General features: G+C 35.3%; 1 protein-coding gene across 2 annotated transcripts in view; it reads right to left on the bottom strand.

Annotated features, from left to right (window-relative positions):
* LOC121726471 (leucine-rich repeat neuronal protein 1-like) overlaps window positions 1-12,471 on the bottom strand; it is a 198,682-nt gene that overhangs the window by 98,776 nt on the left and 87,435 nt on the right. The window lies entirely within an intron of this gene.

Genomic DNA, 12,471 nt, shown 5'->3' with positions numbered 1-12,471 from the left:
GTTAAAATATGAAATGATACAGCGACGAGCGTGTATGTGAGAACATACGGCGGCGTTTGATATGCAGTATTTGCGGAGGGAGGCGGCTGAGAGCGGAATACTTTTCCGAGACCGCAGTTAGGAAAGTGAAGTTTGTTTATGATAATGTTTTTGGCGTCGGCTGATACGACTGAATAAATTTTAATGGTACATTGTAAAAGAATACGAAGGTTTTCTCTCGGTATAAAATAAACTTTATATGGCAGAGTTCGTCTTATAAAAGTTTAGTGTTTTTCAAACTTTATTCATTTCACAATACGTAATTAGATTTTAAAACTTTATCTTACATATAAAATTCTCGTGTCACAATGTTAGTTACCGTACTGCTCCGAAACGGCTTTACTGATTTTCACCTATATGTATATTCAGTACGTCTGAGAATCGGCTACTGGCTACTTTTTATATTGATAAGTGCATTTGTTGAATAAATAATAGTAAATTATTACAACTCGAGACTGACGGCGACCATTGTTTGTGCGACGGGATAGCGATGAACGTTGCCATGGTGTCATACTTATTTAGTCACTTCAATAAAATAATACGGGTGAAATACTTTATATGGCAAAACAACGTTTGCCGGGACAGCTAGTTTTCCTATAAATTTAAACTTTTAAGTAACTTTCTTTTGTACTTTTAATGGCGCAAGCTTTCAAAGTTATTTCAATGTTGGACTGACTATAGTTAGCAAGCACCTTTTAGAAACATGTGAAAATAACAATCAATTGACGTATCAATTTTAAACGTGTGTAAGTATTATAAGAAACGATCCTATTCACATTTACAGTAGGTAAGTACAGGGTAGATAGTAGATACTTAGAATCTCAGTAATGGTTTACCCAGTTAAGCGTAAACGAAAAACAAACATTTCGATATAATATTTAACTATGGTATTAAATGAAGATAATACGAAAATTTTACTTTATCCGCCTTGTCCTGATTATGAATGCTTGTTAAAGGCAACTTCGCTTGCTAATTAGTTAAGTAAACCGCTGCCCTTTTGTAACAAGTTTTATACTGGCTGATCTGATGTTAGCTGAATATTTGTTACAACACTTTTAAGTAAGTTAAAGTTATTTAATTACCTGCAAGCTTACCGGCATCGTTATCACAGGCATTTCAGTGACAGAAAAATGCAATGTTTGCTACAAAATTTGAAGTGACAGTGTTTTATGTCTGAAGAGTCTGTCTTCTTCATATAAACTTATAATAATTATTTATTATGATTTAAAAACTAGCTTGATTTATCAAAATCAAAGTTCGTTAAAATGTTGAAGTTTATGTGTTCACAGGATCGCGGGCCGTATATAAATCCTGCACGGTTAAATAATAAAGAAGTCAGAAATCAAATTGTCTGTGGCACGGAATCAAACATTTATGACGTTGGCAACATTCCCGCGCCGGCGCCGCCCCCGCCCCGCCCCACGTCTTGTTCGTTGCAATTTTGTCCACGTTTGTAGGGAAAATTTATAACTTGTTACGGGCAATTATGTACCTAGCTACACTTAGACTTTTTACTGTTATTTTTATGGTCCTTCCTAAGAAAAACGTAGCGGGAAGGCTACTTTAGCGATTTTACGACTGAAATCGAGCCTTGCTCTTTTCGGGGGACTGCGACAACTTTTAGTTGAAATTAATTTAGTTGAAAAAATCTTTTCGGAGTTCGGTCCCCGAGGCCATTTATGAGATTAGAACTTGGTCTCGTGCGCTTGTTGCAAAATTTCATCTCACTTCTTATTTTGGGCGCGCGAAATAAATTAGTTTAATTAAAAGCTCGGAATGAGAAAACTTGTGGATTGCACGACCTTCGTTAAACATGAGAACGATCCCGCAAATCGGTGTTTAAATACGACTTTTACTTGGAGTAAGATTACGTATATATACGTACCTATATTATAATACATACCCTGAAATCAATCAAGCCGTTCAGACTGCAAAGCATGCCACACAATTAAACATATCACACCCCTTCATCCTGATGAAGTTGGGTAAAAAATCTACACAATTCTTCGATATCAATCCTACTCTACATATTAGCGTTAATGTGACGCCGCGTTAAAGTAAAACATCGTTTTGGATATATTTTAGATCGAAGAAAAAACAGCAAGAAATGGAAAGGGCTTAAGCGACAAAATGGTTTTTGTCACGTAATTTAAAGTTTTTAAATTACTAGCTAATATAGTATAAATATACTAGCTGTTGCCCGCGACTTCGTCCGCGTGGACTTCAATTTATAGCGCGCGATGTCAACAAAATTGGTGTCAAAAGCTTTTATTAAAAAAACCCTGGTACCCCTTTAATCAAAACAGCTGTGCAGTGTGTACATAATATTTAATTTTTTTAAATTTAACTTTATATTTTATGCCAAATTTTAAAGCTTATTTAGCCCCCCAATTACACAACTTTACCCATAAACTATTTATCATTGATAGGTTTATGGTTACGTCACTGTATATAATTTAAAGTACTGACTTCTTAAATAACGTAAAAAAGAAATAGCAATCGAAAAAATTGAAACTCGAACGTATGATGATACCACTTCTTATAGAAAGATGTTGGGCAAGCGTTAGCGCGATGTAAGAGACGCACGGCGCCATCTAGTATGATTTTTGGAACTAACTTAATTTGAACAAATTTTCGTATTTTCACCCCCTTACAACCCTTTTTTCTAGTAAAGAAGTAGCTTATGTCCTTTCTCAGGCTTTAGACTATCTGTATACAAAATTTCATTACAATCGGTTCGGTAGTTTTGGCGTGAAAGCGAGACAGACAGACAGACAGACAGAGATACTTTCGCATTTATAATATAAGTATAGATTTCATACAAGCTATGGGAAAATTACAGCGTATGCTTGAACTAATCTATGTACAAATTTTGGAAACTTAAATCACTCTCCTCTGTTGGCAAAATTAGAATCCCTGTTTTATAGAGGTCTTTTTGATTAATTATTATGTGTTATAAAAGTTGAACAATCGTGTTATGCTATGGGTAATTCAAAGATAAAGACATGATGAATACTGACATTGAACTTTAATTTCTTAGCTTTAGTCATTGTTGAGAAAAATCGATATCGCTACAGCCAAAGTATCAAGGCTTCACCTTAAATCGAAAAATGCGTCAGTTAAGCGCTCGTTACGGGCGAGCGTGCACCGGTGACATGTAATGCAGCCGGCGCGGCTCAGCTGACCACCAATAGGGTCAACACGGAGTTACAAACAATTCCGAATATCGCTGGCGGCCCGCCAACTTACATGTTTTAATATTCGCGAGCCGTGCGATCGGTATTGATGTTGCCCGTCAAAATAAAATCGACACCAGCCCGAGGTTCGATATACTCTTGTATTAATTTCTGGATTAGACATGGCCGCACGTTTTAAGTATAAATTAAATATCCTTTAAAGATTTTTACTAGAACTTCCAGCAGCAAAGGACAATGCTATTACTCGTAGAAGTATGGAAAAAAACCTATCTATAATCTGTATATATAAAGAAAATAAAATCGAGTTTTTTTCGAGACAATGTCACATTAGATACAGAATCTAAGGTATTATGTAAGCAAACTGATTGAAACATATTTTGTGTTACTTCAAACGATGTTTTTATCATTCAATCCAAAATACCTAGTTGCCCATATTTTGATAGATCGTTTTTATAACGGAGATTAATAATTGTTATGTAAAATAACATTAAAAATATAATATTAAAGAAAGTTAAAAAAAAACTACCTCTGGCGAAAAGTTAATAGCAATATCTTCTATTTAGCCATCAAATCTTAAATTAAATAATTATTTCATTTTATTCCTATCACTGAAATTCTGAGCTACACACTGTATCTGTTCGATCTGGGTTTTTTTAGCATTATCCTTTGCAATCGAATGTCTTACATGAAATATGGTCAATTCTTTGAGGTTCTCGGCATACGGCATAAAACATCACTCGTGTTGTCAGGTAGTAGCGAGTAGGAAACAATAAGCCTTAATTCGACGACAAATCTCCGGCGTAACTGGCTTAACCGGCAATCCGGCGATTACACCGACAGACAGACGGACGCTCCGAGATTGAAATGTAACAAGATTTTTACCGAAACTGGATTACTTCGGTTATGCCCGGCCTTTGTTTCATATTTCTGGCCTGCGCCGAATAAAAGTAGAAACGTTTGTAATTCGTTTTTGTGTAGTTTGGAAATAACGTTAATGGCTTTTATAGTTAACGTGTTTTATTCGAGCGCTGGGATTTTTATGAGCTTTGCATATGAATTTATTATATTTAATATTTTAAAAGCCGGCTCCGCTGCCGAATATTTAACAACATAGATATGCACGAACGATATGTTGTAACTAGTTAACTTTGTTATTGTCAAGCAAACATTTGACTTCAACTTGCCAATGTAATTTTTCGTAGCTACGTGGGTGGATATCATAAATATGGCTTAAAAGACGTTTAAATGGGTAATTATGAGAAAAATCCACGTTTAAATAAAGCTAATGCCCTCTTCGCTTGCGTTAAAATTATGCAAACACATAAAATCTAGTTTTAAGTCGTTTTAACTGTAATTAAAAATGTCAAAGGTAGAAATTCTGAGCTTTAAAAATACTAAATAAAATATGCCACTAAACTGCTTCGGTTTTAAGTATCCGCATACACTCTGAGATTATCCAGCGAGGTCATTGATACCAGTAACCTGTTGTTCACACAAAAATCCTCAGAACTTGTTTAGAAACAACATAAGATTTTATTTGCAACAAAAGGCAATAATGTAACTGTGTCTCCTTGACGTTGGCTTGAGTAAACTTTATAACACTAAACAAATATTACTTTTTAGAATACTCTTTGTGAACAAAAAATTTAATATCTTATATCTTTAAACGAGCAATTCTTGTATATATATATATATATATATATATATATATATACAGTGTGTAACAAAAATAAGTGATAATACTTTAGGGTGTGCACGTGTTCCTTGTAGAGAATTCACTGTGAAAGTAGCAGCGCTGAAAGACGAAAATTTTTTTTCACTTTTGTATGGGCAAGGGCCCGAGCGTCACGATTTTCCCCATGCAAAAGTGAAAAAAAAAGTTGGTCGTTCAGGGCTGCTACTTTCACATTGAACTCTCTACAAGGAACACGTACAAATCCTAAAGTATTATCACTTATTTTTGTTACACCCTGTATATATATATATATATATATATATATATATATATATATATATATATATATACAGGGTGTCCAATTATATATATATATATAATTGGAATCTCGGAATCGGCTCCAACGATTTTCATAAAGTATATAGGGGGTTTCGGGGGCGATAAATCGATCTAGCTAGGAATCATTTTTAGAAAATGTCATTTTCATCGAGTACGAGTACTCGGTCAAATAGCTAGTAATATTAATAATAGGTACTTACATGAAATTAAATAAAAATTATACTTTTTATCTTTCAGGGAAAGGCCGACAGTCGGCATCCCAAACCTGAGCGGGCACAACCTGCAAGGCTGCCATAGCCCATAGGTTGTGTGCCCCGGTGCCCCTGCCGGTTTACGCTGCTAGGCACTACTGGGCTCTGCCACCTTTTTTTTACATGGGGAAATGCTTTGCGCATCCCCGGCGGTTGGGGACATCGGCCGGGGTATGTGGGATTCTCCGAGGAACTACCCACTAAAACCCCATGGTGCTCCACTTCCCGCCTAGGCACAGTCACGGGCACGACCCGAGAGACGGCGAGAGGCGCTGGTACATTATGTATTTTTAATAATACTAACGCTTAGTCCACTAACCAAATAGCAATTTTAATGAATACTAAACATAAATCAGCAATCACTAGATCATAATCAACAGAACAAGGCGCCAATGCAATTAATTGCAATCAACATATTAATTGAAATTCCTATACCGAGAACTCATTTCGAAAACAAAGACACCAGATTCACTCTATGTAGGTCTGTGTCCTCTTAAACTGGAATGCGAATTTAATAAGTATCAACAAGTACTAAGTCAATTTTTAAGCTACTCAATATTATGTAGTGTTTTCTGTTAACGAAAGAAGCCAAACTTTCTTTAAACTTGAACCCAAGATTTGTATTTAAATAGACATTGAGTATCTATAATAGCTCAACACTTATTCCTTCGATCGTGGATTCTTAGAAATCTATTGTTACTCTATTGTGTCTCGCTCACCGGTGAGCTTATGGGACTTGATGGGTTAACAGTTTTAAAGATATTATGATTTTTTCTTGACCATAGCTGTCGATGTCCTTAATCTTGACCTTCCTCAGCTAAGCTAAAAGCAATAAATTAAACGTTTGTCTCGCTCGTTGTAGGTGTTTATGAGAGAGAACATATATTATTACTTTTAGGGCCTGTTTTACCACTTCCTGATAAGGCTATCCACCAATTAACTTGACAGATCAAGTATGGAGAATGTCAAAAAAGTTGTGAATAGCCTATGAAGCACTTTATCAGAAAGTGGTGAAACAGGCCCTAAAAGTTTTAAATATTATAATTTATAAACTAGTTGGTGCCCGCAACTCCAATGCGTAAAAATTCGTTTATCACGCGGGACCGTGAAATTTTCTGGAATAAAAAATATCCTATGTGCTTCCCCGGGACTCAAAGTAGAACCATACCAAATTTCATTAAAATCAGTATAGGTGTTTAAGCGTGAAGAGCTAAAAGACACTAGACAGACAGACACAATTTTGCATTTATAATATTAGCATCGATTTGGATTATAATTTATAAGTAACTGTGGCGAAGACTGATTCTTCTTCAATTGTTGCCATTGGTAGTAGCTAACTCGGTTGTAATCAGACACATCAGCTCTCTCGTGTAATGGCGAATAACCCTTTCCTGCACGGGTCCGAGTTAAACTGTTGGGCTCGTGACCCAGTTGGTCCAGTAATAGGTAATTTTCTGCGTCTGATTAAACGGACTTATCGACACAATCGATTCGCGTTCTAAACTAGGTCGAATGAATTTACACTTAGCCGGAGCCGTGTTACAGAATGCGTCGAGAGTCGAGACCGGCTCAACAATGTATCGCTAACTTCTCAGTATTAACTGTTTATACGGAACGTTAACAATCGCCTTTTATTCTGATTGAGGAAGTTCAAGAAGAAAACGACCGGAGAATATTCTGCAAGTATAGCGAATGGATTGGTATAAGTACAACACTTTTCTATTTCTAGAATTATTAAAATTTAAATTATATGAAACTAGATGATGCCCGCAACTCCGTAGCGCCAAAAACTCGTTTATCGGGGCGGAACCGTACATTTTGCCTGGACAAAAAGTATCCTTTGTCCTTTCCCGGGACTCTAAGTATCTCCATGCCAAATTTCAGCAAAATCGGTTCAGCGATTTGGGCGTGAAGAGGTAACAGACAGACAGACAGACAGCCTGACAGACGGACAGACAGACACACATTTTCGCATTTATAATATTAGTATGGATTTACACAGTGCAGATATATCTAATCAGAGAGCAAATGAACGTCGGTTCTGAAATCGCTGTAATGAAATAACGGGCTATTCTCAACAATAAGATAAATGAAGCCTCAAAAGGCTCCCGCGGTCTGCGCGCCCAACGTTTGCAAACATCTACGTTTTAGTGGTTTGGAGCAGAGGTCATCTTCATTTGTGCCATACCTATTTTGCTTTTCAGCATTTTGTCTTAACGAGTTCAAAATCTGTCGGCGAATACTAAATTCTAAAATTTGTAAAGCTTTTAGAAATTAGAATCGAGAATTTGTTAGCTTAATTTTCTCGACATTACAAGATTTAGAAACGTTTTATTATCGAGATAAATAAACATCCAAATTAAACACAATATAAAATATAGTTCTAAAGGTTTAAAAGATACGCTGCCAGGTAGAGTTATACGAATCTTTTAATATTTAGTGCAAAGAGCTGAAGCGAGGTGAAATGTTTGAGGCAGACACTCGAAATATTTAAAAAGCATTCTTGAATCTTGACTCAGATCCAGATGCAACCATGTACTTCTATTTAACGTGAATTTCTTAAATTCTTTGATAAATTCGCGAAACATAATTCGGCGTTTAAAATATGTTTTCTTATAGAGTAAGTGAATATTTTATGAGGATACTAGCGACCCGCCCCGGCTTCGCATCGGGTATAAAATATATAGCCACTGAAAAAATGATTAAAATCGATTCAGCAGTTTTAACTTGTATTCCTTATTACTACCCGTGGCCCGCATTGGTCGGTACCGCCGCAAAAGCTCGCAACTCGTACTTAATTTTTAAATCTGTAATATCTTCGAAAATATTCATTTAAATCGTATGCTGTAAAGGGCCATATAGATCTACATTAAATCAACAATGTATTTAAGTTATTTAATTGGATAAGGATTAATGCGGTATTTATTAAAATTGCTTCGAAAATCAGCCATTATTTGTCGTAAAAAGAAAACGACAAAAAAATGTTATTGTGGGATATCCATAAGAGATAGATATATACCATCGAGGAGTTTTCTGTAGACCTTTTCAATGTATACAATACTTGGTACATTATTTTTATAAATCTCGTAGGGTTCAGCCTGCGTTTGCAATGTAAGCGAAAAAAAATGTAATTATTTACGACATCACATTAGAAACCCCAACAGTAACAGTATTTCTCCACTATGAATGATATTGTACCTATAACCTTCCTCTTGATGATTCAATCTATTAAAGAAAATCGCATCAAAATCCGTTGCGTAGTTTTAAAGATTAAAGGGAACAAAGGGACATGAGGGAAAAAAGCGACTTTGTTTTATAATATGTATAGATTTTACTTTCTAGTACAAATTTACTATGCTAATTATATCTGCAATTAAAATACAATAATAATTAGGATCTAATGCCCATTACTGTCAAATAAAACATTGATACTCAGAGGAAAACGTGGGTAATATCATTTTATCCCGAATTATAATATGTCTATTGTATTTTCAATAAAATAAGTACGTGGGCTTACTGTAAATCAAATCGCAGCCACATTTTATCGTTACGTGTGGAATAACTATGTAAACGTTCGATTAGCTGGCAGGTGAATAATTTATGTCAACACAATTAGGACAACATTGTCATAGCAAACATATCGCTAATGTATTCCGAGCATCTAAAACAATAACGGTGGCTCTATCTAAATTAACAATCAAAGCGATTCATGTATTGTATCACGCGAAATGAAATTTTGGAATTACAATATTTGACGAATATAGAACGCATTGTGCGTGCGAAATTAAGTGGGCGAAAATAGTTTTTTAAACGCAACGTCTTAAAAAGATGACGTGCAGGCTCTCTAGAAAATTCTAGCCCACGGAATCAAGTACTTCGTTGTCTAATTCGTTGACTGGCTGCTTGACTATTTGAACCAAAATATACATTCTCCTTTATTTATTTGCGAGTCTCTTCTTTATTGTTCTAGGGCTCTACCGCGTCCATTTGAAAATTGAGTCATATAAATTAGGGAATTTGGAGTATGTAGTTCAGAACAGGAAAACAATTACTCAGGTCGATTTGTAAAGTAGCTGGAAACGTTTTGAACCGTAACGAGTAAATAAGCGCCAATTTTTTCTCAATTTGTTCAATGGCTTCGAGGACCGATTGGGTTTTTATTTAGTAGACAGCTTTACTAATATGTATTAAAAGTCAATTTTAGTTTAAAACATAATAAATAGAATAAAATTTAATATAGGTGTGTTATAACAGCTAAAGAAATAGACAAGCCTTACACAACAATACCGCAGTCTACAGGCAAGACATTTCGTATGGTAATGTACAGAAAACATTAGCTTGAATAGTACAACATTTAATTTAAATACAAATGATCTAAAATATGACGTTCAGCCGGAACGAAACAATATTAAGTCCGCAACTCCACAGTTGTGACATTTAAATAAAGCCTTCCGTTTTTATAAGCGATAGATAGCTTATAAAATACGAAACGGACACGAAGTAAAGACAGCGACCGCCCTATTGAATTTCAAATTAAAACTTCATGAAATATTAACGGGATAAGGGCGTGCGCACGCTGGCGGCTGAGGCGGGACGGCCGCGCGGCCGGTGAGATATTCTAATGGAATGCGCTGACGTGAGTGAGAGGTCGTGTGAGCAATCCGCAGGCTGTGTTATGCTAAGCTGGTGGTTGTTCATTGGCGCTAGTGGCTTGGTGCAGTTCATAAGCTTTTGCGTCTGAATTATCCTAGATCTAATTTTAGACCGACGATACTATTGAATACGAATTTAGGTGAGTACTTACTTAAGAACATTTAAAATATATTACGATTTACGTTAAGTGGTTAAAATTTAAGGATACTATTTAAAATCTATGGATACTAAATTGTGCTCTGAGTGGCTGAATTTACTCAATAAAGGCAATAATGTAATTGATCTTCAACGTCTGCTAAGTTTGTTCTAGGTCATGTAATTTTACTAATAGGCATGATGATTATTTTTTTTTCTTATCGGTAATTGAAAGACACTTAAAAAATAGAAACATCCTTGAAAGAATGACTCTGATAGCTTAAAAATTCACCAAGATATGACAATTCAAATATCTCATAAAAAAGACCTGCCCGAAACGCTCCATACAAAGTGCTACGAAAGTATGACGTCAGTCTTTCGTAGTTTGTACGCATCGGGAGACAACTTTGTTCGACAGGTATATTAAATATTGCGTTTATGAAAGTGGTTTCATAACAAAAGTTGCTTTTAATTGCATAAGTTATCGAATTGTATACAAATATTAAGAAATTTAATTGAAAAAAAAAAATTTACTTGAATATCCAACTTTGAAGGCGCATAACAAAAAAAATACAAATGCTATCAAGCTGAAATTTTGGGAACACTTATTTTTTACCGTGATTTTTTTATTTTATTAACAAAATTCGCTAATCTTTGACCTTGTCATCATCCCTATTGTATGGGTTATGGGGACGCACAATGAAAGTGCTTTCTTATAACTTGTACCATCTATAGAAATGGGTCGTAACTCGTATTATGTCGGCTGTATGTGTATATACCAGCGATATGGATTGAGTTGTAGATTATTGAAATGTAACTCGGCACTCCATAATTTTTTGTAAGATTCTAGTGGCGACTGGCGACATGTTAAAATGAATTAGTCCTTTGACAATATTCTGTTTATTCTAGGATAGTCAGGAAACATTAAAGTCGGGCTCTATTAAGGTTTAAGTAGGAAATAATAATAAACAGAATTAAGTCTAAAACAACATAAAGGTAAAATGAGAGTTAACAGGAAACTGTAACGCTTCACAAATGTTTATTATCACGGGCCTAAAATACCTAATTTAACAAAACCCTAATTAGGGTGTACAATGTACATTTTGAGTAATTAAAACTCTTACTACGACTCAAATCTTTTGGAGAATCCAGCTGAGATAATAAAAAGTTATTATTAAACCATTTGTGACCGAATTTAGGAAGTGACAATAAAATGTATGCAATAAACAAAACATTCTTCACAAACATTATAGCCACTTAATTGTCGAGTTTAAATTACACACCAATAAAGAACAGGAAAACTCTCATTCGAAAAAGTAAACAAAACCTGACGATTACTATGCGGTGCGGCGCTCGCGCGTGGTGTGCATACGAAGTAGGCGCACGCGATTAGCGATGCGCGTGGCCGGCGCGAATTGCGGCGCTGGGAGCTGCGCACGCGCCCACAGGTGACAGGGAAACTAGATCTTGCACTTGTTCGAGATCTAGTACACAATATTGCCATTCAATATTGTGGATATAACTACTTCATTCAAACATGCAGCTGACCCATCACCCAGCGAACATTGTTTGGCTATAATATTATGTATACTCTAATATACTAGCTATAAGTATGAGGTATAATAAACCTTCCTCTTTAATGAATCTATCTATTTGAAAGAACCGTATTAAAATCCGTTGTGTAGTTTTAAAGATTAAAGCACATAGGGACAGCGGGAAACGAATTTAATATGCAGTGAAAAATGAGGTAAATACTATATAAACATATCCTTTGAACCGTGAAGACTAGCCCCAGTGCAAACGGTCCAGAAAAGCTATGAAAAGCGAGTAGATATTATAAAAATAGTAGTAGATACCTCCAACCAATATTAGTTTTCGGTTCGATTATTTTAAATGTGAAATAAGCGATAAAAGTAAAAAAGTTAAAGTGAAAAGGTCGGTCGTATTTGAACTCGTTTGAAGCGGTTTTTAGTTCACGTTTATATTTCATCTGGCAGAAGAGTTTTGAATAACTCCATTTATAGGGATGTGGTCAATTTAGATTAGCTCTTCGATTTCAGAGACATTTTATCAGCAGAGTTTGATTTGTAAAATTAAACGAAAATATCTAGCCGTTCTTTAATATTACTTGAATATTATATCATCTTATATTTTACTAGATGACGTCCGCAACTCCGTTGCG

The sequence above is a fragment of the Aricia agestis genome, chromosome 1 (genome assembly GCF_905147365.1).
Source record: "Aricia agestis chromosome 1, ilAriAges1.1, whole genome shotgun sequence".
Classification (NCBI taxonomy): Eukaryota; Metazoa; Arthropoda; class Insecta; order Lepidoptera; family Lycaenidae; genus Aricia; species Aricia agestis.
The sequence above is the reverse complement of the archived record's forward strand: the minus strand, read 5'-3'. Positions and strand labels throughout refer to the sequence as shown.